The sequence below is a fragment of the Indicator indicator genome, chromosome 7 (assembly GCF_027791375.1).
Source record: "Indicator indicator isolate 239-I01 chromosome 7, UM_Iind_1.1, whole genome shotgun sequence".
Taxonomy (NCBI): Eukaryota; Metazoa; Chordata; class Aves; order Piciformes; family Indicatoridae; genus Indicator; species Indicator indicator.
The window spans coordinates 37,252,380-37,264,938 of NC_072016.1; the positions used below are offsets into that span (position 1 = coordinate 37,252,380).

The window sequence follows — 12,559 nt, forward strand, 5'->3', positions numbered from 1 at the left end:
AGGTCAGCAGCTGGGTGCTCTGTGGAGCAGTGCCCTGGAGGTGACTCCTCTCTGCTGTCCCAAGAGCATGGCTGCAGATTGCTGATGGAGAAGGTCAGCAGCTGGGTGCTCTGTGGAGCAGTGCCCTGGAGGTGACTCCTCTCTGCTGTCCCAAGAACATGGCTGCAGACTGGAGATGGAGGAGGTCAGCAGCTGGGTGCTCTGTGGAGCAGTGCCCTGGAGGTGACTCCTCTCTGCTGTCCCAAGAGCATGCCTGCAGATTGCTGATGGAGGAGGTCAGCAGCTGGGTGCTTGCTCTGTTTCTGAAAGGTCCTGCTGGTTTCAGCACTGCTTTCCCCTTCTGCCAAGAGGACCTGCAACCCTTCTAGACCTGCCCACGAGACCTCAGCACAACCTCCCTCCATTTTCTGCTTCTTACCTTCCAAACTCAACTCTGAGAATTGGGTCTTCCACACTACTGAGGTCTTGACTTCTCCTGGCTTCATTTTCCTGCCTGTGCCAATAAAAGTGTCCCCTCCTCCATTTCAAGCACAGCCTGCTCCAACAGGAAATCTCTCTCCCTGGGTTTCTACAGGGCCTTGAGGGATGAAAAAAAAATAGGAACAACAAGAAGCTTGTTCTGAGGCTTTTCCACACCACTGGAAAACAAACCAAGAAGAGAGTTAACAAAAGCCAGACCTGAGAGAGAAGAGCTGCACTTAAGAGAAGCTTCCCAGGTGGCTGGAGGAGTGCAGAGAATGAGGATGATGATGATGATGATGATGAAATAGCTCTATCATAGACACACACATTTGTTAGAGCACAAAGTGACACAGCTGGGAGACACTGACAGCTCTGCAGAGCAAGGCTCATTTCCCAGCACTGCAAAAAAAATCATCTGGGTGAAAGGTTTGGGAGTAAAACTGATCCAGCCAACCTGACGAGAAGTGGTCAGCAATGTGCTGTCTTGACCATCTCCAGAATCATTCATAGAACCAACCAAGCTGGAAAAGACCTCAGAGATCATCAAGTCCAACCTAATACCTAACACCTCCTGACAACTAAACCATGGCTCCAAGTGCCACATCCAATCCTTTTTACTCAACACCTCCAGGGATGGTGACTCCCCCACCTCCCTGGGCAGCACATTCCAATGGCCAATTACTCTTTCTGGGAAGAACTTTCTCCTCACCTCGAGCCTAAACCTCCCCTGGCACACCTTGAGACTGTGTCCTCTTGTTCTGGGGCTGGTTGTCTGGGAGCAGAGCCCAACCCCCACCTGGCTACAACCTCCCTTCAGGTAGCTGTAGAGAGCAATGAGGTCTGCCCTGAGCCTCCTCTTCTCCAGGCTAAACACCCCCAGCTCCCTCAGCCTCTCCTCACAGGGCTGTGCTCCAGACCCCTCCCCAGCCTCGTTGCCCTTCTCTGGACACATTCAAGTATCTCAATGTCCTTCTTAAATTGAGGAGCCCAGACCTGGACACAGGACTCAAGGTGTGGCCTAACCAGAGCTGAGCACAGGGCTACAATGACTTCCCTGTTCCTGCTGGCCACACTATGCCTGATGCAGGCCAGGATGCCATTGGCCTTCTTGGCCACCTGGGCACACTGCTGGCTCCTCTTCAGCTGCTGTCCCCCAGCACCCCCAGGTCCCTTTCCACCTGGCTGCTCTCCAGCCACTCCCACCCCAGCCTGTAGCTCTGCATGGGGTTGTTGTGGCCAAAGTGCAGCACCCAGCACTTGGACTTGTTGAATGCCATCCTGTTGGACTCTGCCCATCTGTCCAGCCTGGCAAGGTCCCTCTGCAGAGCCCTCCTACCCTCCAACAGATCAACTCCTGCTCCCAACTTGGTGTCATCTGCAAACTTACTGCTGATGGACTCAATCCCCTCATCCAGATCATCAATAAAGATATTGAACAGGATGGGGCCCAGCACTGATCCCTGAGGGACACCACTAGTGACAGGCTGCCAGCTGGATGTGGCACCATTCACCACCACTCTCTGGGCACCATTCACCACCACTCCCTGGGCACCATTCACCACCACTCCCTGAGCTCAGCCCTCCAGCCAGTTCCTCACCCAGCACAGAGTGCTCCTGTCCCAGCCACAGGCTGACAGCTTGCCCAGGAGTTTGCTGTGGGGGATGGTGTCAAAGTCCAGACAGACTACAGTCCAGGACTGCCTGAGCCACAAATGCTCCTCCTGCATCAGCAGGAGGCAAGAAGTCTCAATGCTTTGTGTTGACAGGGCAGGCTTGATGGGCTGGCTGCAGGCATTTGGAAAATAATACCAAGGTGTTTTGGTCCAAGAAGGACATGGACCTGATGGAGCTGCTCCAGAAGAGAGCCATGAAGATGATCAGAAGACTGGAGTGTGTCTCCTGTGAGGACACTCTGGGGGTGCTGGGTGACAGCAGCTGAACATGAGCCAGCAGTGTGCCCAGGTGGCCAAGAAGGCCAATGGCATCCTGGCCTGGATCAGGAATAGTGTGGCCAGCAGGACAAGGGAGGTCATTGTACCCCTGTACACAGCACTGGTTAGGCCACACCTTGAGTGCTGTGTCCAGTTCTGGGCTCCTCAATTCAAGAGAGATGTTGAGATGCTGGAATGTGTCCAGAGAAGGGCAATGAGGCTGGGGAGGGGTCTGGAGCCCAAGGCTGGGGAGGGGTCTGGAGCACAGCCCTGTGAGGAGAGGCTGAGGGAGCTGGGGGTGTTCAGCCTGGAGAAGAGGAGGCTCAGGAGGGACCTTATTGCTGTCTACAACTACCTGAAGGGAGGTTGCAGCCAGGTGGGGGTTGGGCTCTGCTCCCAGGCGACCAGCACCAGAACAAGAGGACACAGTCTCAAGGTGTGCAGGGGAAGTTCAGGCTTGATCTTAGCAAGAAGTTCTTCCTAGAAAGAGAGATTGCAATGCATTGGAACGGGCTGCCCAGGGAGGGGGTGGGGTTGACATCCCTGGAGGTGTTTAAGAGCAGCCTGGATGAGGCACTTAGTGCCATGGTCTGGTTGATTAGATAGGGTTGGCTGATGGGTTGCACTTGGTGTTCTTGCAGGTCTCTTCCAACCTGCTTGATGCTGTGTTGGTCAGTTAGGGTTAGGTGATTGGTTGGACTTGGTGATCTCAAAGGTCTCTTCCACCCTGGTTGATTCTGTGCTTCTGTGACAGGCTAAGGGAGCTGGAGGTGTTCAGCCTGGAGAAGAGAAGGCTCCAGGGAGACCTAACAGCAGCCTGCCAGTACCTGAAAGGGGCTACAAGAAGGCTACAGAGGGGTTGGTCTCTTACCTGGGAATTCTAGTGGATAAAAAGTTCTCCATGGGTTAGCAGTGTGCCCTGGTGGCCAAGAAGGCCAATGGGGTCCTGGGGTGCATTCAGAGGAGTGTGTCCAACAGATCCAGAGAGGTTCTTCTCCTCCTCCTCTACTCTGCCCTGCTGAGACCTCACCTGGAATATTGCATCCAGCGTGGGGCTCCCCAGCTCAAGAGGGACAGGGATCTGCTGGAGAGAGTCCAAGGGAGGGCTACAGGGATGCTGAAGGGACTGGAGCACTGCCCTGTGAGGAGAGGCTGAGAGCCCTGGGGCTGTTTAGTCTGGAGAAGAGAAGCCTGGGGAGGGAAACTAAGAAATGTTTATAAATATAACCATTTATAACTACAACCTTGTTACTTCTTTATAAAAAACAGAAATTTGTTACTTGTTTAGAAACAGAAATTTGTTACTTGTTTAGAAACAGAAATTTGTTACTTGTTTAGAAACAGAAATTTGTTACTTCTTTAGAAACAGAAATTTGTTACTTCTTTAGAAACAGAAATTTGTTACTACTTTAGAAACAAATTTGTTACTTCTTTGGCAATAGAAACTTATTACTCTCCTAAGTAACAAGTGATAGAACAAGAAGAAATGGACTCAGGTGGCACTAGAGGAGGTTTAGGGTGGACATTAGGAACAATTTCCTCCCCAAAAGGCTTGTCAATCCCTGGACCAGGCTGCCCAGCACCGTGGTTGATTCCCCAGCCCTGGAGGGGTTCAAAGTCCATGCAGCTGTGGTGCTGAGGGACATGGTTCAGTGCTGACCTGGCCGTGCTGGGTTCAGGGTTGGGGTGGATGATCTGAAAGTTCTCTCCCAACCCAACCCCTCCTGTGATCTAAGGGCTTCTACCACCTCCCTGGGCAACACTGGCAGAGGTTGCCCAGGGAGGTGGTGGAAGCCTCATCCCTGGAGGTGTTTGCAGCCAGGCTGGAGGTGGCTGTGAGCAACCTGCTGGAGTGTGAGGTGTCCCTGCCCATGGCAGGGGGTTGGCACTGGCTGAGCCTTGAGGTCCCTTCCACCCCTGACAATTCTAGGATTCCATAAGCTAGGTGTCAGTCCCAGCAGCCTTCAGCTGCCTGCTTTAAGCCCAGAGACCATCAGCAGTCAGCAGGCTTGAGTGAATCAGCTCCACGTGCTCGTGGTGCAGCGTGCAGGGAGAGCAGAGCCCTGGCACAGCACGTGGCCAATGCAGGGCTCCAGCCTGCAGCACCAACACCACCACCTCCACCACTGTGTCTCTGCTTATTTACATGCTGGGCATTGATTGTAAACTGCTGATCAATAGCTGGTTCCTGGAAAGAAACCTCCTCTCTGCTGAGAGATGCTGCTGCTGGAGCACAGAGGTTGCTTTTTGATCCTTGCTGCCATGGTAAGGCAATAGCACATCTCCCAGCTGCACTGCAACTCTTGGGCCTCCTTCCTCTGCACAGCTTGCCTGGCCCAGGAGAAAAAAATCCTGCCCTACTTGCCCTCTTCTTGTGCCCTTGGCCACTGGGCTTGTTCCTCTTGCAGCTCCACTCTGACCAACTGCTCCTTCTTCATTGCTTGGCAGGCAGATCATCCAAAGCTGCAGCCACCATGCTGGCTGAGGAAGAGCAAGCACCAATAGATCACAGGATGTGAGGGATTGGAAGGGACCTCCAGAGATCTTCCAGTCCAACCCCCCTGCCAGAGCAGGACCATAGAATCCAGCACAGGTCACACAGGAACACATCCAGATGGGGCTGGAAAGTCTCCAGAGAAGGAGACTCCACAACCTCTCTGGGCAGCCTGTTCCAGTGCTCTGTGACCCTCACAGGGAAGAACTTCCTCCTCATGTTGAGGTGGAACCTCCTGTGCTGGAGTTTCTATCCATTGCCCCTTGTCCTATCACAGGGTGCAGCTGAGCAGAGCCTGTCCCCTCCCTCTTGAACCCCAGCCCTCAGATATTTATAGACATTGATTAAATCCCTTCTCAGTCTTCTCTTCTCCAGGCTAAACAGTCCCAGGGCTCTCAGCCTCCCCTCACAGGGCAGTGCTCCAGTCCCCTAATCACCCTGGTAGCTCTCTGTTGGACTCTCTCCAGCAGATCCCTGTCCCTTCTGAACTGGGGAGGCCCAAACTGGATGCAATATTCCAAGTGGGGCCTCAGCAGGGCAGAGTAGAGGGGGAGGAGAACCTCCCTGGCTCTGCTGGACACACTCCTGTTAATGCACCCCAGGCTCCCATTGGCCTTCTTGGCCACCAGGGCACATTGCTTTCCATGCAGAACTTGTTATCCACCAGCACTCCCAGGTCTGTATCCATGAGGCTGCTCCCCAGCAGGTCACCTCCCAAGCTGTGCTGGTGCAGTTTATTTTCCCTCCCCAGATGCAGGACTCTGCACTTCTCCTTGTTGAACCTCATTTGGTTCCTCTCTGCCCAGCTCTCAGCCTGTCCAAGTCTCTGAATGGCCTCACAGCCTTCAGGTGTCTCAGCCAAGCCTCCCAGTTTGGAATCATCAGCAAACTTGCCGAGCAGACTGTCTGTCTGTCCACTCATCCAAGTCATTGATGAAGATGTTGAACAGGACTGGACCCAACACTGATCCCTGGGGGGAATCCACTAGTCACAGGATCATAGGATGTTAGGGGCTGGGAGGGACCTCTCCTGGTCCTGATGACATGCCAGAGGTGGATTCCCAGGATACCCTCACACAGGAAACCCTCCTGACCTATGACCATGGTCTCCCCATCACCCTTTGTGTGCCACCAGCTTGAGGACCAAAGCTCTCATGAAGACCTTCTGGAGGACTCATGGTTCAGAGCAGTCCTAAGAAGGCATCCTCCTCTTTCCCAGCAAAATCCTCCTTCCTGGCACCCCAAGGGCTGTCACCAACATCTTGACTCCTCAGGGGACCTCAAGCAGCCATCAGCAGCCAGTGAAAGCTCTCTTGCCACAGGACATTAGCTCTGAGGTAACAGAGGGCACCGTGCAACATATCTCCAGGGATGGAGCCCCAACCCCCTCCCTGGGCACCCTGTGTACCCAGACAAGCTCCCAGAGGTGACCTGAGAGAGAGAAACACACTCAGCAGACAGACCAAGAATAAAAACAAACCCCAATCCAAAACCCCCAAATCATTCCTGCTCTCTCAGCCCTCATTGGAGCAATGATGGAGGCTGCAGGGGGCTCATCCAGGAAATCAAATTCACAACTCTGCTGTAGGAGAAAGCTCCTGCAGTTGGCCACTGTGCCCTCCAGCAGCCTCACCATGTGCCATGCTCCATCAGCTGCCTCTTGCCCCCAAGGAAATCGCTGCCTCAGCACATTTTTCCCCCTCCACTCACCTGTCATCATCTCCTGTAGATGACAGCCACTCTTTCCTTCTACAGCAACCACACATGTTCAAGATCTCACCCATCTCTCAGCAACTCTTCTCACAGAGGCACAGACTCTCCACAGTGGTGGAGGGTGGAAGGAACCTCTGGAATCTAAAGTGCCTGAGAGCTTCAGCAACACCCATCATCAACACAGTGCTAAATGCGAGTGGCCAACGACTCATGACAGCAGCTGCCCATGGAAATCGACACCTGCCTAGGCAGGATTTTGTGAGAACTCTTGTCCCTAGAGAAGGAGATAATCTCACTGGACCTGGCGCGATGGTATTGAAGTGAGAGGGGGGGTGGTGGGGGGGGGCTTCAGCACCCGCACACACAAAACAGTTCTCCAACAGCATCGCTGACGATAGTCCAGATCCCAAACAAATCCAAACAGTGAAAGAGCGTGTTCTCACCCCATCCGTTTTTTTCTTGGTGCCCCCGGTGCCCACCTGTCACGTCACGTGAGCACGTAGCACACCCGAGAATGAGTAATCGCCATGGCTCCATCTATACCCAGTGCCTTTTTTGTGACACAGACTCTTGGCACAAGTGTATTTGCCCCCTCGTTAGGCCATCCGTGGAAGCTCAGACCATCGAAATCTCGCATAGACACACTTTACGCCCCATAAATGTCTATTTGTTCTGAGTTATGCCGCACTCTCCAAAGACTGCTCACGCTGAGCTTGCAGTGGAGCTGCGATTGATCTCTAGTGCCTATGGGTGCTACGAACCGGATGCCTCACCAATGCTTTCGAGCACATCGATGGCAGGCCTTCCTCATCAAAGGCGAGAGAGATGCGATCCAGAGACCACCTCAGGCAATCGATTGACGTCTAGCCTCACAACAATCGCGGCGAACTCGCCCAGTGCCCAGAGAAGAAAGTCACTAGTTGGCACTCACAAGATACGACACTTTGCAAGCGACAAATGCAATCTAGACATACATCAAGCTGTTCTGCAGCACTCGACGTTATAGACAATGGCGAACATAAAATTGCCATACTACCGTAATGTCGAAACCATCACGCGGCACTATTGTCCTACACTTAGTCAAACAGCGTTTATGCTCGCTGCACTGACAGAGAGTCAGCTACTGTATGCTCTGCACATCGTTATAGCATCAAACCAGACTACTCTTTCAGGTCTCCACACGGTGCACTCCAGCTCGCAGCGAGTTTTACCCAGATTAGGCAGCCCCCATCTCTTCCAAGAGTCTCACCTGACAGACTGGCACTGAAATTTGTGCATAAGCATGCGAAACTTAACACAGTACATGATCCAGTGGAAATCAGGAATATGACTATATAGTTGCAGGACATCTTAACAGGCATGTCGCACACTATCACTCAAAGCTCACTCGAACAGCGACATCCTCGTGCAACTAGCACACAGCACAGTGATCTACCAGTCTATCAATTTGAAAGATACCCTTATATACGAATGTAGCCAAGACTTCACATTTATGCTTTAGAGAACACAGCCAGATAGCGAACTCCAACTGGACTGGCTCACCATAGCACTTTCTGCCTGCAACCTAGACAGACGACTAATTCTCAGATGACATAATGTATCGGGCGTGCCTGATGCGAAGGCAGTACCTTCACACTGATCACAAGCACAGTCTCTGGGGCCTGGAGCACTGGTAATAGCTAACCGAGGGACGAGACGTTGGCTGCTAGTGATAGGTGCAATGCGAATCTTTCTAGCAGGCAGTGTTGCGAAAGCATGACAGCATGCGCAGCAGTTACTCCGCTATGGCTAGGACGCACGCACAGCCTAGCTTCTATCTGTCATCCGAGCTTCTCTCCCAGGCTCTGTCACTCCTTGAGTCCCAGGACAGCCTTATGAGATCGAAAGATGAAGAATATGTGGCGGTGGGGGGTGGGTGATAGGGGTGATTGTAGTCGCTTAGATTGATAACAGAGGTGCGGATCGTTTAAGGATAGGGAATGTCTCATCATACTGACTGTCTTATGTATGACACATCATAGGGAGGGGGCACATGCAATTGACGAGGAGGATGATTAGTTGATCGTATCTAAATAATAGTAGTAAGGAATGGAGTGTACAAAGTATTCCCCGGACGATCACACACTCGAACTGAGCTGAACTTGGAAATGTGACTGAATTCAAGACGTATTAATTGAGAAGGCAGACGAGCGGGAGGAGTTTGGGGTGCTGATGAACCACTGGTATGATCCACTAGCCTCCCGTTGACATAAGCAGATACTGCCTAGATAACTTCCTGATCCTCATTCAGAGACAAGGGATACATAGAGCAGAAACATGAATCTTACCAGATTCAATCCAGGACTTTAGTCTTTATACACTATTGACAGGTTTTATAATCGTCATGGGGACAAGACGCGGATTGAGGTAAGGATTGGGTATATTGGAATAGCGGAACAGGTGGAACTAACGAGGCAGGAGTAAGTATTGTTTGTAAGAGGTGGTTTGGAGAGCGCGTTAGGCAGTCAGTTATGAGACTCGAGAATTTCAAGGATGTATTTATGTATATATATGTAGATTTATATAATTCTGACAGTATCTATGATGTTTGGGAGTATTAAATGTAGACATAGTAGTATTATTTGTTAGATTTGACGAAGTTCAGGTGAGGATGTATCAAAGGGAATGTCTATTGGGAGTGACGTAATAGGTTTACTTGAGAGAGAGGTTGACTTGAGATTATGGGGCAACAGAGGGAGGAGATTGTGGTACACAGAAATAGTTGTAGGTGGGACATATGGGGGGAGGGGGGGGGGGGGGGGGGGGGGGCGGTGGGGAGTTAGGAGGGTTGATGGTGGCACTTGAATGTTGATGACAGGTCAGTTTGGGTGGGAGTGGATGTGAGGGAAAATGAGTAATCTGGGCTTGAGGTCTAGAGGCAGGCAAGGTGATGGTGGAGGAGTATGTGGTGTTGAGGATGGTGACAACGGTTGTCAGGGTTGCGTAGTTAGAGGGTAGGCGATCAGTTGGTCTTTGTGGTTGTTGATGTAGTGGGTGGAAGTATGAGGTGGAGTAGAGGAGACATGAGGGGAGGACATGAGAGTGGCTGTTGACTATGGCGGGGAGTGGGGAAGGAGGTAAGTGGTGGGGGTAAGATTACTCGTGTATACACAGAGGGGTATGTGGGGAGGGAAATGGCGGTGGGGGGGGGGGGGGGGGGGGGGGGGGGGGGGGGGGGGGGGGGGGGGTGGGTGGGGGGGGGGGTGGTGGGTGTGGTGTGGGTGTGTGGGGGGGGGGGGGGGGTGGGGGGGGGGGGGGGGGGGGGGGGGGGGGGGTGGGGGGGGGTGGGGGGGGGGTTTGTTTGAGGGGGGGGAGGGGGAGGTGGGGGGGGATGGGGTGGGTGAGGGGGTGGGGTGAGTGATGTTGAGATTTTACTGGGTGGAGTAGATGGGGTGTCAGGTGTATGTAGGCGAGTGATCTGATAAGTGGATGACAGTGGGTGTATGGGTGGTACAGACACGCTAAGGTAGGGTGGGGTAGAGGTGTGAGATGGGGGAGAGATTAGGTTGGAGAGGCATGGTAGTATACGTGTTTTTGTGAGGAACAGTGATGATTAGAAGAGATGTAGGATATGACTGTGGGTTGGGTGGGGTAAGGTGGGCGGTTGGATGTTAAGTTTTATGGGATGGGGGGGGAGGAGGGAGATGTTGTATGTTGGTGTAGGGTAGATGGGGATTGAGTAGTATAAGGGGGTACAGATGAGATAGGAGAGGGTGATAACATTGAGGAATTGAAGGTTAGTTTGTGTACACTGTTGATGTGGTTTTCATGGTCTATGTGGTTGGAGATTAAGTGATTGGAATAGGTGTAAGGGATTTTTAAAGGGAACAGGGAATATGAATAATAATTTGTGGGGGGGGGGGGGGGGAGTAGTGACACTGGTTTACAGTGTATAAGTACTGTTGTGTAGTAATATACTGGAAGGTGGATGTATGTGGGGAGTGTCAAACATGTTGGTGATGAAATGATTATGACTATAGATGTATGTAGATCTTTGTATACAGTGTGAAGGAGATGGTTTGAGTGAAATCTTTTCTCAACGAGGGTCTAGAATGTAGAGTGACACTAGATGATGATGTCATGGGTGGTAGGTATAATCAAGGGAGATGGTACAGTGGATGGGAAAGTGAAAGGTTAGGAAGGGGAATAGGGTGTGAGGGGTTTTTTTATAGTGATAGAAGGGTTGGAAGTGAAATGGAGGTTGTGGGGGTTTGTGGGTGTGTGTGGTTGGAATTTTGTTTTGTGTTGTTGGGGGGGTGGGGTGGGGTGGGGTTGTGTTTATGGCGATGATAGGTATGGTCTGGCTAGAGGAGTTAAGATATTTTTTATAGATTGAATATTGGGGATTTGACTGAATAGCTGTGTGGGTTTGATTTAAGGATGAGAATGTGTTGGTACAGGAGGAAGAGCTCTAAGTAATACGTGTCTTTCACATGAGAGAATGACTTGGTTCGGCGAAGTGTGTATGATACGACGGGGGTATTTGTGGGATTTGATTGTTTTAATGGTGTTGAGGGTGGGACAGGAAGGGGGTGTGGGGGAGAGGACCTGGTGATTTGTGTGGATATGGGTATCAGAGGGACATGAGATGGATGTACGGAATTGGGTGGGTGAACAGGTGGTGGAAGGAGGATAGGTGAAGAGACAAGGGGTTGTGTCACTGATTTGTGTGTTGAGACTCTAGAGGTTGGGAGGGTTGGGTATCTGTATGATGAGATGTGATATGGGATGGGAGGGTTCGGGATTGGAGTGAGGTGAGTGGGTTATATCTGTGAATTAACGTAGATGATAGGCTGCGGGAGATATGTGGAGGATGTGAGGATGTGAGGAGGGGTAGAATTTGTGACGTCAGTGGGGGCTCGGGGTTGGGGGATCAGATGATACTGTAGGAGACATGGATAAGTGAGCGTGGTGTTTGGGCGGTGTGTTGAGATAAATGGGGAGTATTAGCGCGCGGTCAGTTGAGGTTTCTTGTAGGAGATGGGGTTTTGTTTTGTATAACAAAAATTTAGTGTATTGGTGATGTATTTTGTTAATAGGGTGTCTAGTCGGAGTAAGGAGGTTAGGGGGATGTCTGGATTATATATGGGTGTAGTATGTTTCAAGTAGGAGGAGTGCGACATGTGTGTTGACGATGTGAAGAGTGCGTGATGGTTTACTGTGTGTTGTGTAATGAGACCGAGATTGACAATTGATTTGCTGGGGTTGCACGGGGGGTCGATGATAGAGGGTGGGGGGGTGAGTGGGGACAGATCTGGAGGGGTCACTAATGGTGATGAGATGACATGACTGCAATGGGTGGAATTTTGATTTATTTATCTTTGTCAATTTATTTAGGTGATGGTTGTGTCAACAGGGTATTGGAATGGGTGGTGTAACTAGGAGGAAGTGGATTTGTGTATATCATTGGATTAACGTTGGAGGAGAAGTGGTTATGTACGGTGGGTGTAGAGAGGTGTGAGGTGGGCGACACATAAACACATTATAGATGGGATGATCTGGGGGGATGGGGGGGTGGTAGTCACAGTGAAGAGTTGGGGAATTAAGAGGTGTTTAGGGGGTTAGGGGGGACTGATGGGTATTGAGGAGGAGTATTTAGTTAAGGCATTGGGTATGTGTATAGATAGTGAGGTGGGTGGTAAAAGAATATTTGTGTAACGATCAGACAGGGGACATGGATAGATGATATTTGATGAGAGTGGGTGTAAGTAGTAGGACAATAACGGAGAGGGGATAGGACTCTGTATAGGACGTGATGTATAAGGGGATGAGACGCATGGTGGTAGTTAGATGAAGAGGGAGAACGGTATAGTGGTGTATATGGAACGGAAGATCTGAAATTTATGAGATGATGTACTTTATATAATAATTATAGTGGTGACAGTGGTATGAAGGGGGTAGTGAGGTTAGTTAATGTATA

General features: G+C 51.2%; 1 pseudogene; it reads left to right on the forward strand.

Moving 5' to 3' along the window:
* Nucleotides 1-12,559, forward strand: part of LOC128968319 (basic proline-rich protein-like) — a 177,917-nt pseudogene that overhangs the window by 164,244 nt on the left and 1,114 nt on the right.